Raw genomic sequence first — 16,737 nt, 5'->3', positions numbered from 1 at the left:
TAGTTATTGTAAAGGATATAATGTGACAATAAATATATGGATTTTAAAGTTTACAGCTTAAATGACCTCTATTGCAAATGAGTGTTGAGAGATACTCACCAGACATCCTGAAGGAGTTGGGACTCAGATAATTAGGAGAATTAGTGAACTGTGAAGCTCTGAAGATAGATAGAAACGAAATGCATAAAATGAGAAAGAAATGGAATGAAAATGATATAAAAATAGTTATCTGTAAAATCTACATTTTTATTTCCATTAATATATAAACCAGAATTGAGTGATATTTTTACGGGGTTTATTCAGAAATACTCATTGGGAATAAATTTTACTGAAAGATCACTCTAAATTTTTCTTCTGTCTTCTTGAATTAAACCATTAAATGGAAATAAAGATACGGGAAAGAGAAACTATTGATTTCTGAACTATGATAGAAACATTTTTGATGATGTTATTCTTTAACAAATGCAGGTACATTTCACAGATACTAAGAGGAATTTCCCTGTATATAGCAATAGCAATAAGCCAGATGTACCTAGTTTTTTACTGAGTTTTAGCACATTAAGAAACCAACAATCTTTATTAGAGACAAATATCTGAAATGTCACTTTTGGGAAACACACTCCAATTCTGTGACTGTTTTCTGATCCTTCTCTGCTAATGTGCTGATACCCCATGTGTATTCATGTTAACTATAAAAATCTTTATGATCCTTCTGATCCTAAATATGAAGGACTTCAATTTAACTGTTTGAATTTATGGCAATAAAAAGAGCGTTTTGAAGAATTTAATGTGCTCAGAATTATTGCAAAGAAAAATTTGACACTTTCTGCCATGGCCATATTTTACTAAAGCTTCCCGTTAAGTGTACTTAATCATACAAAATGGCGCTGAGAATTAAGTCAGTTATCCTGCTGATTTACATTTAAAGTGTGCCTAAAATATTCTGATAATGAAATGTTTAACTTTCTTTTTGTATCTAAATATGTGCTCAGTGAATTAACTTTGAACTATTTATTTTACAAATCAAGGTTCCATTTTTTTTCTTAATGGAACAGGAAAGTTAAAGCAAATAACTTCCAAACATATTTCTAGTTTTGAAATTTTAAGGATCATTTATATATCTTGGGTTTGGTGAAATGAAATAAACCTGCCATTAAATTCAAACAAAGTTTGCAAGTAAATTTAGTTTGGAGAATTCACTAATTAACTCAGAAATATTTGTTAGTAGTTGGACATACAGACATGTAGAAGATCAGTCCCTGGTCTGATAGAACTTGTGCTAGAGGAAGAGGATAGACAATAAATGAGTAAACAGAAAAATAGTCTGTTAAATTCAGATCAAGATGAGTGCCTTGAAAAAAGTAAAATGAGAGGTAGAGCATTGCATTTCCTTAGAGTGGTCAGGGAAGACCATTCTAAGGAAGCATTTTAGCTGAGACCAAACGGACAGGAAGAATCCAGCTGTGCAAGGCTTTGCAAAGAGAACATTCAATATAGAGCATAATGCAAGACAGAGTATTACAACTCTCATTCCAAGTCTGTAGGAGTACAAATATCCTAATGCTTTGGGGGAGGGAAAGCTTTCTTATTCAACAGTTAAGAACAATTTATTCTCTCAGAACAACATTTGCTGAACAAACTAAACTCCTCTAGGAGTTTATTTTTTGATGAGGCTTTACATTTGAATAGTGCTTTATAGAATTCTTTTACACATATTATCGTAATGGATCTCAGTAGCTTTTCTCCCCCCCATATATTTGGTTTTAACTTTAATGCATTTGTTATGTTTGCATTATACTTCAGATTACCTCTCTATAGCAGTCAGGTATCAATCTACCCTCATCTTATCCATCAATCAATGTAAGTAATTACATACCTAGACCTGCACTAGACACTCCGGATGGTATATCTGCAAGGTATACCATCTCCAAATTGATTGAGAGTTTGGAGAGTATAATGGCATCTAGGATCATTTCAAGTTACAAACATAAAACTCATTAAGTTCAAAGAAGGGAGAGATTTCTGTGATCTAAGATAACCAGGGAAGAATTTATAAATGAAAAATTCAAGAGTCTTGCCTTATAGACAGCAGGACAGAAGAGGAGCAGGGGCCAGAAATCAGTGAACTCTCAGATCTTTACTCTTGTGATCCTACTTTGTGCTTTGAGCCATACCTATGTTTAGGCTAGAATGTCTGGTTCCCCCGCCTTTTGTTTTCCCTCTTGAGAATAAAATATCAGTAAGCCATTAAATATATATTTTGCCAAACTAGGCTTCACGTGACAGAGTTAATGAAGTATCCATTAAAAACTCCAGAAATTGAACCTATTACTTTTTTATATACCTATATTTGACCCCTTGAAGATTTCTAGGACAAAATTCCGAAACTGTTGTTTCTATATATGTTCATTCAATTTGGAAACCTGGTGTACCTTGCTAACCAAAATGAACACATTCAAAATCAAATTCATGTACTTTTTATTAAAGAGCCAAATTTAGATCTCTATGGTAACCACTGCAGTAAATGTACATCTTAAGCTATGATTATACTGTCACTCTTAGTGATGTCTGTCTTAAGTACATGACTACCAGTCGTTTCACTGTTGTTCTAGTCAACCAGAAATGTAGTTTAAAAAGGAAACCTATTATGAGACTTATTTAAATAAGGCTGAATGATTTCAGCAATAACTGATTCTAGATGCCAGGAATGATTCTTTTGAGGGTGTGAGATAATGTGGAGGGAAGACTTTGATCCAACTGTTCAGAATTTGAGTATTATGTACCAATGAAATTGAATTTTAAGTGCCATTGAAAACGTAGTTGGAGCTTTTTAAATAGATTTTTAAATTACCCTTAAAAATATATCTATGTTGAAAAGTTTCACTATATCTGCAAAAATTCAAACTTGATGAATTAAAAATTCTTAAAATATTTTATTACCAAACTACCACTGGTTTACACTGCAAATATGCTAAAATTGAAATCAAAATTTGGTGTAGCATTTCTCTATTGCCACCATGATGTGCCTGGCTACTAAAACTTGTTTCTACATGAGCTCCTCCATTGTCAAAGATTTGACTACACTTTTCTACTCATTTTATTATTTCATAGTTCAACAATATGCAGTCTTGATCTTATATATTTTCTCTATTTTAATTGGTCAACCAAAATGTTATTTGTTTTATTTTAATATTTTTATTGAAGTATAGTTGATTTACAGTGTTGTGCCCATCTCTGCTGTACAGCAAAGTGACTCAGCTATACACATCAGACATTCTTTTTTTTATATTTTTTCCATTATGGTTTATCATAGGATATTGAATATAGTTCTGTGTGCTATGAAGTAGGACCTTGTTGTTTTATTTATGTTTTTAAATTCTGTATTTTAATTGGTCAACCAACTCTATATTCTATTTTTTATTTGGGTTTGAGAAATCATCTTAACCTCTGGAATTCCTGAATTAAGATAGGAATCTATAAATAAATTGTTTAAGGGTAAAATGTCCCACACTAACCCTGTAATGATGAATGGTAATTAGACCTAATGAAAGACTAGTGCTCCTTGATCATTTCCCTGGCCCTGCAAGAGAAGACCCCAGGAACTACAAGCTTTCTTTTCATTTTGGGGGTACAGAATGGAAACTTGACTCTTTAAGGTCATGGAAAGTTAAAGGTGTACCTGAGGAAGTTGGAAATGTGTTACAGAGTGGAGGCAAAGTATAAGGAAGGTGACAGATTTGAGAGTTAGCTTTACAGAGTTGATAGTTTAATGAGCATATGAGAATGGATGTTTGCCAAGAAAGAAAATATAGAGGGCGGAATAGCAAGGCATGTCCTTAGGTAGCACCTGCATTTAGGGGTGGGAGAAAAAAAAGAGAAAGCAAACGCTAGGACAAAGCTGTCAGGGAAGAACAAATACATACATCAGAAGAACTTAGAATGTTATGGTGATTGTCAACAGTGTCAAATGCTGCAGAGAAGTGAGCAAGAATAATGAAAGCTCATAAAAAGTTTCATGTGTAGTTTCAGATGATAGAATCGAGATACTAGAATATAAGATGTTAAGAAAATTGAATTGTAAAGATAACGTAGAGAAAAGCCAAACTTTTTAAGAAGTTTCTCAGCAAACAGGAAAGAAAATGCATGGTAACTTAAAGGGTAAATATGATCAAGGTAATTATTTTATGTTTGCTATTCTTTTATCATAGGAGATAAGGTAAATGTAAGCTGATAGAAAGGATTTAAAAATCTAAAATGTACTGAAAAAGAAAGAGAAAGGAACAACTGATGAGATAAATATCTACAGATGTTGGAAGAATATTCTAGATATAATAAAGTACACCTGTGTAATTCTTTTTAGTTTACCACACAGCTTTATGCTCACTATTTCACTACGTTCTTACCAGAGCACTGTGGATGAGTTGTTGTTATTGTCTTATATTATAATTAAAGGTTTTGAGTTGCAAAGAAACTAAGTCATGTGGCTGGAAGTTGTAAGGGCTGAGCATCAAACCCACACCTTCTGCTCCTACTCTAGAATTCCTCTATTTGAGTTTAAGGTCCTAAAGGCAGGATATTTATCTTTGGAGAGTTGACTCTTTTTCTTAAAATGGAGAAAAGAAGCTAAGGCTATATGAGATATTTCAAGGTGGAAATGAATAGAAAGTTGGCTCAACTGTTTCTGAGCTCAAGAAAAGTGGAAAGCAGGAGATTATCTACAGAGAGGATGGGATTGATATTGGGAGCTTGATGAGAGGAGACAGTTTTGGATTAAAGGCAGCTTCTTCAGCAAGCACCTGAATGAGCAATGATGTTCTCTATGAAACAAACTTTAAATGTCCTAAGAATGATATCTTGCAATTTTAATGAAACAGAGAAGAGGAAATTATCTTCCCTGTGCTTTAAGCATCATATCTGGATGCATCATACTTCTTCTAAAGTGTAAGGTAACCTACACTGACTACTACCAATTTGTTTTTAAAAAATTTAAAACTGGCAAAGTAGAGTATAACTTCCCTTCATAGTGGGTTTTGTGGGTATTTGTAATGAGCGCTTGAGGTGATATCAATATGGATATTTTTATGTGTTTCACATTTATCTCACTAAACATTTTATAGCAAAAAAAAGATACCTGTAAGATGATTTTTGGAAGGGAATCATAGTGTTCCATAGATGGCATTAGAGTTTTATAGGTGTTGCCAAGGGAAATTCTTTATCTGAAGCAAAACGTATAGCATTGTATGAAAATGTCTCAGGTCCTTGATAAAAAAACAAAATGTCTCCAGCTAATTAAAAACCAGGAAAAGAAAATTCTGTCCATGAAGGGATTATGGTTGGAGTGAGTACTCTTAAGACAGTCCTTTTCTTGTAGGCATGAGAGACTGCTCTTCAACTGTCAAGTGCCAACTGATGACTAGACATTAATATGCTCAGTCCTAACACACACAACACCTAAGACTGGCCTGTGAGCTACTTGAAGACAGAGAGCCGTGTTTTATTATCCTTTCTCTAAGCCCCAGAGCCCAGCATGGTGCTTGACACAAAGTCAATGGCTAGTAAATATTTGCTCGGTAGATGCCAGCCAAGTTCTGAGGGAAAATGCTTGAGGGGAGAGAGGTCATTCCCTCTCCTCAAATTTATCACGGGCCTTCCATTTGAAAAGCACTTGACGACTTTGCAAATTATACAGGAAGTTTCATTTAAACTAAAATGTTATAGCTGCAATCAGGGAAGGTGGATGGTTTAAAGATGGAGAAATTGAGTTACTGAAGGATAACGGTTTTGGAGGTACCAGGTTTTCTTTTCCTACCCCCTCCAAGTTCTTTTTAAGTATCTCTGGCATTCATAAAGAGCAGGAGATGTTGTCACACACTGTAGCTGGATATCCAGGTGGTCTACTGGTATTCAGAGGGGACTGTTCTGGCATGAATTCTAGGGCAGCATCACACAGCTGTCGTGGGCTGCTCTGTGGCTGCAAGCGGCAGATGTTACTGATACCTGACAGGCGGTCAGGTCGGCAGACACAAGAGGACACCAGTGTAAAATGCAAAATATCTGTCCCAAATCTCATTTAATAATCACAGACCCTTTCCATCTAGTTCTCAAAAATCTCATCTACATACAAGTTTTCACCGTTTAAATGTATTTGTAGGATTAATTATACAATGAGGAATGCACAAATTCCAATCATTCTAGATTTTTCTTAGTCACTAGTCCCCTTAAAAGCACTGACAATATTTCAAAACCTCCAGTATTATCAAACTTTAAGATTATTGATTATTGAAAGATGAAGAAGCGTCACTGCATTGCATATTATTTGTGTTCTTTTTTCACGAATTATCTGCCTGTGACCATCTATGCTAATAAAAAAACAATACTTTATTGCAAATATGAAAAACTAGGCCCTAATTTTCTTAAGCAGAGCCACCTTATCTTACATCAGAGTTTCAATATCCGGTAGGCTACTCGATGGTCTTCATTTTCACATGTCATTTAAGCAGCAGAAGGGAGATTTGCCGTAACACAGTCAGGACTACGTGTTGCTCTGTTGATTTAAGGGGAACTGGGAAATTCTGCAATACCAGCCGTCCTAATAAGATGTGGAATAACGACAGGTAACAATTCTCCTGATGCCAGGAAACACAGTGGCCATAATGTGTGGTAATTCTGAAGGTCAGAATGCTCCAAGGCTAAGAAAGTTGTTGAGAGGCAAAAAGTAATACTGGAATTTATATATTAAAATGTTGGCCTGTGTACATTAAAGGTATTTCCACTATTCATTTTAACTGCTGAGAATGGGTGTTTGTGTTTGAGAGGAGTGGGAGACGAGGATAAAAGGACTCCATCTGTGACCACAACTACCTCACTATACTTGTGATGCACACTGGTTCACACACAGACTGCCTCAGTTCCTTTTCAGAAGAATTCCTCCACTTCGTCACACCCAGTATGAGCACACCTTTTCGTGCTTCTGCTCTATGTTGCTTCTCTCCCTTCCTTGTACCTCATCCCCTACACCTCAACCCCCAAGAATCACTTGCTAAGTCTTTGGCAAAGGAAAAAGATGAACTGGCTTGGGAGACTGCCCTTAAACTCATTTCAGGATTAATTTGTTAAGTCCTTTATCAAATGAGTAGATATAAGAGGGTCCATTTTGAATTTGGGGCTTTCAGGAGGTTCAGTTCTAAGTTAAGAGGCAAAGTACTTTAGAAGGGAAAGCAGTTAATAACTGGATATTTTTTGAACCAAATTAATGGGATATATGAAATGGTATAGATTCAACTCAGAATTTTCTACATTTAATGCCAAGGTGAAAACAAAATCTTCAAACAAATTACTCTAATATATGGCTATTTCTTGAAAAACTCATGGAGAACAAAAGTGCTTTTGTATTTTTCATTGTTTTCATAACATTTGTGACCTTTCCAAAATAGAATTCCCAGACTTGAAGGGAGAAGACACATTGATTGCCTCATAATAAGTTTTGCAAACTCAGAGTTTCTCTTGCTCAGAGAATGGTATCTTTACCATGTACTTCTAATACAGCTAAGGTAAAGTAAACTCATCTAAGGAGGAAAATGTGGATTCAAATTTTGGAGAGTTTTATCATTCCCATCTAAAAATCTGATCTCTGAAAGTGGTATTTACTCTATACAAAGAGATTAATCTGAATCCTAGAAACTCAGAAGAAAACCTAGTCTTCTTTTCCATGTGAATTTTCTGAGGACTGTCAAGCTTAAGTGACTTGTTCCAAATCCTGCAATCAATTTGTGTTTATTTCAAGTCCAGAATCCAGTTTTCCAATTTCAAATCAGATGCTTCCTTCTCTTTTTCATACAAATAATCATTCTATTAAAAAAAAATTATCAAGTACTGGATAGATTCCTCAGACATGTTGAATCTGTGATCTCTGGCAACTCAGGTGAGCACTTAAAGGCCACAGAAGCTTGATGTACAAGAGTCTTCATCTTGAGATGTTATGGTGATATCAGGATATGACTTGAGCTCTAGAGACCTCTTCCAGATTGCATAAATGACCTCAATTACACTATGAAGTGAAAACTAGGTTAAGAGACAAACCAGCCAATTAAAGAAGACATTCCCCAAATCAAGCTGACTATGAAGAATAACTGGGAAGTTTCTTGTCCAGAATGAATAGAAAATGCCTACTGAGCCCCTTATCATGACTTCCATACCTCCTGTGTTTCTGCCAACTTATCAAAGATCACAGCGTCTTCAGGGTCTCACTGAAGGCTCTTTTAGACTTTGTTTCAACTGTAAGAATTAAAGGATTTGTCATCAGTCTACTTGAATATGTATAAACAAAGTGGAGACTTGAAGTGCCGATGGGGATTATTTGAAACAAACAATGAATGTAGAGTGAGATAGGTTGAAAACTGAGTCATAGTAACTTGTTTCATTTTTCGCTTTGCCAGAACTAAGAAAAGAAAAGCTTTTGTTCCCAATTCCACTTTATAATAGATACATTTTGTGTACACTCTGTAATTTTCCAGATTCCTCTATATCAATATTAAGAGATCAATCAGTTAATATGTACTGAGCACCAATATTTCAAGCATTTTTTAAACTTTGCACACACTTATGTAACAGTATATTTAAGTTGTGATTTTTTTCACTATGTGTGAATTATACCAGTTACGTAAAGTGAAACGTGATGATGAAATTCAGTTTCATAAAGTGACTTTCAATTTCATGTGACGATGAAGTTCAGTTTCATAAAGTGAAATGTGTGATATTTTTTCTCAAAGAGATAATAATGTGGTCAGGGAGATAAGACTAATATATACAAATAATATATTTATGTCAGTATACACACAGATAAATATACATGCACACACACAAATATTTATCAAGATGGCATACTATATAGAACTGAGAGCTAAATGGGGTAGAGTGGGATGAATGTACAGTAGTAAATGCTATGAGTCAGTGAAAATTAAGATCAGTGAAAGATAGCATAGTTAAGAACTGGTTACTGGAAGAAAATGTATATAAAATGAGCTTATTAGAGAGGACAAAATAGATAAGGGAAAGCACATACAATAATTCTTAATTTTAATCCCCCAAATTATGTCAAGTTATTGAATTCCCTTCTATTTCCCTTGCCATCACTCTGGTCCCAGTCATTCTCATCTCTTTCCTAGATGATTACAATAACCCCTTAATAAATCTCCCCTATTTGCTTCATTCCAATTCTTTTTCATATAAAGGCTAAGTATTGTTACGTGCACTGCTTTGCCTCACTCCTCACAACAACCCCCTGAGGTGGCTTCTTCAAGTCATGTTATTACCTGAAACCTGAACCACAGAAAGATGAGTTCACCCAGCTGGTAAGTGGCAGAGCTGGGATATGGTCTCAGGAACTAGAGCCTACACACTCATAACCATTGTGCTTCGTGCCCTCCATGATATATTGTTGTGGTGGTTGCTATTAAAGCCATATTAAGCAGTGACTTGGTGCCAGTGACAGTACGTGTGTGGGCCGGGGGTGGGGGGGTGAAGGTTAGTATAAAATCAAGCAGCTGCATGAGTTTGGCATAATATCTGGACAGCTAGAAACAATCGTAGCACCAGAACTGAGATTGCAAAGTTGGAGCTTGTGAAGTTTATGAACCTTAATTAAAATGTCACTGATGGGAATAAAGATGCAGACGTAGAGGATGGACTTGAGGACACGGGGAGGGGGAAGGGGAAGTTGGGACAAAGTGAGAGAGTGGCATGGACATATATACACTACCAAATGTAAAATAGATAGCTAGTGGGAAGCAGCCGCATAGCACAGGGAGGTCAGCTCGGTGCTTTGTGTCCACCTAGAGGGGTGGGATAGGGAGGGTGGGAGGGAGACGTAAGAGGGAGGAGATATGGGGATATATGTATACATATAGCTGATTCACTTTGTTACACAGCAGCAACTAATACAATACTGTAAAGCAATTATACTCCAATAAAGATGTTAAAAAAAATGTCACTGATGTAGGTACCAAAAAACATGAAAAGGATAATGTATGTTAGTTAATTGTCTTCTTTCTAGGGGAAGAAAATCAAGTACATAATCAAATGAGCAATGGGCATTTTGCATTTTGATTAATAACCTTCTCCATCATCAAAAGACTCTCATAAAAATATCTGGGAACCAAGACAAGTAACCAGCTAGCTTCAATCCTCTGTGGATAAAAGGACAGTTTGTATGTTACACATGGTCAAGTTTATTTGAGAGAAGTAACATACAAATGTTAATCTTTTTGGAAGCCTAGAAAATAACAATCAGATATGCTCAATGATACAAAGTAATTCGGACATCACATGTTTATGCGGATGAGACATTTCAGTTTATATATTGTGTTTAAACATTGTAAATTAATTTCAGAGAACACAATGTAGTATTCTAATTGGGAACTAATTGGCAATTCTTTTAAACTCCTCACCTAAGTCCCCAGACATTGATATTGCAATTTCAAAAAGAGGCAAAATTCACCAAAATGTAGCTAAATATTTTTTAAGAAGCAAGAATCAGCTAATAATCTACATATGTTGGTTTTCCTGAACAGCAGGAACTAATATACAAATAACATTTTATTTCCTCCCATATGAGGTGTCAGGCATGGTGCTTGATACGCACAATCTCATTATGGTCTTCGGAAGCAGTTATTATTATCCTTGTTTTCCAATGGGAACATCAAGGTCTTGGAGATGTAAATAATTTTCACCAGTGTACATAGATAGTAAGTGAGAGAGCCCCTAGAAAATTCTGTTTGCTTATTTCCAAGCCCAAATTCTTAATGACTGTGTCATACTCTTCCTTCTTTTTTTTTCTTCTTTCTTTCCTTTCATCCATCCTTCCAAAATATTTGTTAAAGATACACTAAGGGAAATTATCATGGTAGTCATTAGGGACTCCACTCAATTAGAATTCTCTCCACTTTAATATTTAATCATATAGTTTTCTGGGAACTGTTTATTTTTTAATTATTTCACATTACCCATATGTCTACTAAGTACATGGCAACTGTCTGGTCAATATTTGATCAATTAAATATTTTGTTTTCATATTAACTGGGTATTAGCATGACCAGATATCAGCCTAATTAATGCATAACGTTATGCTTTTCTACCTTGATCTTTTTATTTTAGTGTAAATTTGGGGGAGATGCTTTACTTTGGAAATGCAATATGAGTATTTATTCACACATTCTATGAGCACAGATGGCAATGGGAAAAGTACGCGTTTTATTCCAGGAGTCAGTAGAGTATGATCCACAAGCAAAACACAGGCCAGTATCCACTGAGTTATAGAACAGTTACCTCCACCTCTGTTACCTCTCCTAAATATACTAAAAAATCTGCCTCTATCTGTGAGAATCAACATCAGGGGCAGGTTTTCCTTCTGTCTTGTAAATCAACAGTCATTATTGAATTACACCTTTACATGTACACACAAAGATCTCATTGCTTAGAGGATAACCAGAAATCAGCACTTTCGTATAAGGAGTGAGACCACTGGAACTCTAAAGGATTTCAAACTAGATTTTTTTTTTTTCCTTTTCTGTGTGCAAGCTTCGGCCATAGAAGCCATAAGCATACAAAACCAGGGTAGGGCCAAGAAGTGGAAGAGTAGAAATAAAGTGGCCTCACACAACCACAGTGCTAATCCATATTTGCAAAAAGGCAAATTGGGAGCCCCGAGGACAGCTGTACATCACTGGTTCGTTTGCAGTAGGGCTTATTGCATAGTCTGAATTTAGTAAGCATGCACACTTAAAATGGTTTTACTTTTTCTCCAATCATTGCTTCATGCTCTGAAGAATATTCCTTTCCAATCTGACATCATTTAGCACAGATTTTATAGCTTTCTGGTCACTTTCAGTTATTAAAAATACTAGTAATGTTCAGCTTAAAGGCTTTGATTTTGTAAGCAATCACAGTTCACATTCTCTTCTCTCCCCAGGACAATGCTGATAGAAGCTCTTGGAATGGGGAAGGTCAGGGTTCTCTGGGTTGCCACTTCTACAGTGTATGGGGTCAAATAAGAGGGCTAGAGAAACAGCAGGTCTTAACTGATATATTTTATGATGTCTGACTGTTGTTGGCTCAGTGTGGTTCCACTTGCTACTAGTGGCCTCCATTTATATGACAGGCTTCTGTACATGGTTTCACTGTTTTCTTAAAAGTGTTCTGAACTTCACCTTTTACCGCATCTGTTATACAAGGCCCTTTTGAAGAGGGAAATCTTACTCTCACCTCACCCTGTGAGGTCCCCAGCTGCCTTTTCCAGTGGTACATCTCCTTGCTGATCTGCCATATTGCTAGTCCCACAGATCACTTTTTTTCTAGTCTATATTCCATGTTCTATAGAGTTTTGAAACCACTGAAGTCTTGTCCAGTTGTCTCCCAAGACCACTCCCTCCCAGGGTCACTGCATCACTGGACCTATCAATTTTGCTGGAACAAGCTGTTCAATAAACCCCAGCCCACCTTCAGGATTCTCTAGACTAGAGGTGGTCCCCATTTTACTAGGGTCATGTTTTTCCACACACTTGAGGCTTTCCCATAGACTCACTCACCATATTCTGCTATGTTCCAGTGGGAGCACCAGGGTAATCTGCTGATTTTGCTGCTCAGCAAGTGTCCAGCCAGGAGTGAAATGCCAGTCTCTCCATTCATTTAGTTCCCTTATATGACTTGGGTGAAGGAAGAAAGGAACTCTTTAGTCATACCTAATCCATAGAGGAGAAGGGAAAGCTCTACCGCTAACACTGTGCTCCTCACAATAAGGAAAAGTTTTTCAATTCCCCCTCAAGTATAACATATCATATGCTATTTCTTCTGAATTCAGGTCACCTTGTTGAATGGTGTGGTCGCCGTACAAACACCTGAGTACTTTACTAAATCATGTTTTTAAGAGATAGTATCAGTTGGACTAAATGATTACTTTGAAAACACATTAAAAATAAAGAATGTGGGGCTTCCCTGGTAGCGCAGTGGTTGGGAGCCCGCCTGCCGGTGTGGGGGACGCGGGTTCGTGCCCCGGTCCGGGAGGATCCTGCGTGCCACGGAGCGGCTGGGCCCGTGGGCCATGGCTGCTGAGCCTGTGCGTCCGGAAGCTGTGCTCCGCAGTGGGAGAGGCCACAACAGTGAGAGGCCCGCGTACCGCAAGCAAAAAAAAAAAAAAAAAAAAAAATTAAGAATGTGTTATTTAGCAACCTTGTTTGCCATAAACCATCAACCATTTCTGATGTTTATTTTTTGTGTTGTGACCTCCAAAGACCTTCCTTAGTTCCCAAGACATGTGGAACAGCAGTTGCATATCATTTTACTAGACTACTCTGCCTAGTTTGGTACTAAAAATATTTCCTTAAAAAAATGTAATTTAAAATCCCTCCAAAAATATGTCTGTTTAAATCTCATCATTCTGCCAGGGTTGCTTTTTTTTTTTTTTTCCGGTACGCGGGCCTCTCACCGTTGTGGCCTCTCCCGCTGCGGAACACAGGCTCCGGACGCGCAGGCTCAGCTGCCATGGCTCACGGGTCCAGCCGCTCCGCAGCATGTGGGATCTTCCCGGACCGGGGCACGGACCCGTGTCCCCTGCATTGGCAGGCGGACTCTCAACCACTGCGCCACCAGGGAAGCCCCAGGGTTGCTTTTTCAATGTTAGTCTTGGTAGTTAAATTTGAGTTTCCATTCTTCCATTCAACCAACATACAGTGATACCTACCATGTAACAAGCACTGGGCTGGGCTCTGGGGGTGCAACCATGAGTAAACCTCTCCACTGCTCTTCTAAAATCTACATTCTAGTTGGGAGAATATGTGCATAGCCAAACAGTTAGAGAAATAAATTGCAGATTGTGATAAGCAATGAAGGAAACAAATAGGGTGCTATTAGAGAAAATAACTTGGGTGCAGCACTTTAAATATGGCAGTTAGGGAAAATCTGATGAGGTGATATGTTAGCTGAGATGAGAAGTATGGGAAAGAGGCAGTCCAGTGAAGGGCTGACAGAATTGTTTTCTAGGTATAAGGAAAGCGCGTGTTGAAGCTTTGGTGTGTGAAAAAAATATGTGATTTGTTATTCTAGGAAATGGCAGAGGGCCAATATCACCATAGTTTATTGGCAGAAGGGGAGAGTCGTGTAGTTCTTGGAGGCCTTGATAAAGGATTTTATTTATATTCACAGTGCAGTGAAAAACCATTGAAGGATTTGAAGCAGGGAAGTAAAATGACATGATAAAGAATTTTAAAGACCACTCTGATTTCTCAGTAGAAAACAAATTATAGAAGAGCAACAGTGATAGTAGAAAAACAATTAAGAGCCTATTACAACTGACAGACAAGAGATGTTGATGATTAGGACAAGGATGGTGGCAGTAGAGACAGAACGAGATGGGTATACTGAGAATTGTTTTATAGATAGCACCACCAGGATTTGTTAATGGATGGAATATAAGTGATGAAAGAAAAGAAGAAATCGGCGATGACTTCTAGGGGATTTTTGGGGGGGAGAAGGGAGTTCTGTTGTCATTTTTGCTTTGTTTTGTTTTTGGATTGACTGCCTGGGTGAATAGTGGCTCCATTTATTGATGGTTTCAAAAAAAAAAACTGAGGGCTTCCCTGGTGGCGCAGTGGTTGAGAGTCCGCCTGCCGATGCAGGGGACACGGGTTCGTGCCCCTGTCCGGGAAGATCCCACATGCCGCAGAGCGGCTGGGCCCGTGAGCCATGGCCACTGAGCCTGCGCGTTCGGAGCCTGTGCTCCGCCATGGGAGGGGCCACAATAGTGAGAGGCCCGCGTACCGCCAAAAAAAAAAAAAAAAAAAAAACGGAAAGAAAATAAGATCTGGCTGACAAGGTGGAGATAAATTAACAATTCCACTTCAGACACGTTTATTTGGATGCCTCTGAGTCTTGCAAGAGGAGGTATCAAGTAAGTGTTTGGATACACAAGTCTGGATCCCAGAGGAAAAGTCTGGGCTGAGATACTGCGGGGGGGGGGGGGTTTGTGTATTCAGATCATGCATAAAATAATAAGAACAAATAAGACCACCTAGAGAATGAACAAAGAAGGAATAATGCCAACATTTAAATAAAAATTTAGAGTGAAAATGTATAAATAGTGAAGTAGTAGGATGAAAGGAGGATCCAAGAAAGGAGTCTGCTAGATATTCATCAAAGGAAAAATTTGTGATTTTCATCATGGCAATATTGTGGGACTGCAGAAATAAACAGCATTTCACGATGAGTAGAAGAACAGATGAAAATTGAGGAAGGGATATAACGTGTATCAGTAAAAAATGTATATTAATTATAGTGAGGGGAAACAGAAAAAAGAGATATGTTGGATGGGAATATAGATCAAGGGATGAACCTTTTGTTGTGTTTTGTAATTTTAAAAATTTGTTTATCTCTATTTAAAATCTGTTTGAAAGATAGGAGGTTTAGGAGGTATTATGCAAAGATAGGCATAATCCAATTATGAGGGAAATGACTGATGTTTCAGGAGAAACTCAAGGGGAGGACCAAATTAATGAAGTCATTAAGACAGACTTAAGTAATATGCTCTAGACTGACATACAAGTATTGATTTGTCTTTGGTAGGAGAAGGATTAACTTCCTCCATTTTAATAGAAAGGAGGAATGTAAAGAGTTGTGTAATTACAAGACAGTTTATAGACTTTATGCTAGAAAGATGAGAAAGTTACCAATCAATTAAGTAATTTGATTATTTAAGAATGAGCTACCTGTCTTTCTAGGGAAATGGTGAATTCCATTCCTCTTTTATATTGTCCGTCATTTCAGCGTTGGGTTGGAACATCTTTTCTATTAGCATCACACTGTTTAAACAATTAGAAAATGAGATAGAATAGACTGTACATGTAATGCACAAACATTGTTGATGAGTATAACTTATTTATCATCTTTCATCTTCTAGAAAAGATGTCTCTTACTGCTACCCAAGACCAATAGCAGCCCTCTTCTCAGATGAATATTACTTGAGGGATCAATAGGAGAAAACCTTTTCTTCCAAAATAAACAGCTCTTCTTTTTTTTTTTTTCCCCTGTACGCGGGCCTCTCACTGTTGTGGCCTCTCACGTTGCGGAGCGCAGGCTCCGGACGCGCAGACTCAGCGGCCATGGCTCACGGGCCCAGCCACTCCGCGGCATGTGGGATCTTCCTGGACTGGGGCACGAACCCGTGTCCCCTGCATCAGCAGGTGGACTCTCAACCACTGCACCACCAGGGAAGCCCAACAGCTCTTCTTAAAATAAGAATAATGTTATTTATGGTATAAAGCCAAATCCTTCCAATTACAGATGGCAATAATTATGACTTTCATTTACTGGGATGAATAAATGTACTATATGTATATATATATATATATTATATTTATATGTATGATATACATTATAACACACACATACACATACATGCTATTGTAACCTATGGCTATATAATATAATTTTATAGAAATAAATGTTTTATGGACACTTAATACCTATCCTCAACTGAACAGTAAATCTAGGATACCAAGAAATATATAGCATTTGTCTTTCAAGGGTTCATAATTTTAAGGGAGCAATAGTGAAGTGAACTATTTACAATATTGAGTTGGCCAAAAAGTTCATTCAGGTTTTTCCATACAATGTTATAGAAGAACCCGAATGAATATTTTGGCCAACCCAATACATTGTAATATGTTCTTAATAAAACTGTGTTTAAAGTAC

At 37.2% G+C, this 16,737-nt stretch overlaps 1 protein-coding gene across 1 annotated transcript in view; it reads left to right on the top strand.

The window, feature by feature from the left end:
• GALNT13 (polypeptide N-acetylgalactosaminyltransferase 13) overlaps positions 1-16,737 on the top strand; it is a 559,439-nt gene that overhangs the window by 367,978 nt on the left and 174,724 nt on the right. The window lies entirely within an intron of this gene.

This window comes from Tursiops truncatus, chromosome 7 (genome assembly GCF_011762595.2).
Source record: "Tursiops truncatus isolate mTurTru1 chromosome 7, mTurTru1.mat.Y, whole genome shotgun sequence".
NCBI classification, from domain to species: domain Eukaryota; kingdom Metazoa; phylum Chordata; class Mammalia; order Artiodactyla; family Delphinidae; genus Tursiops; species Tursiops truncatus.
This window is presented reverse-complemented; position numbering and strand designations above follow the sequence as displayed.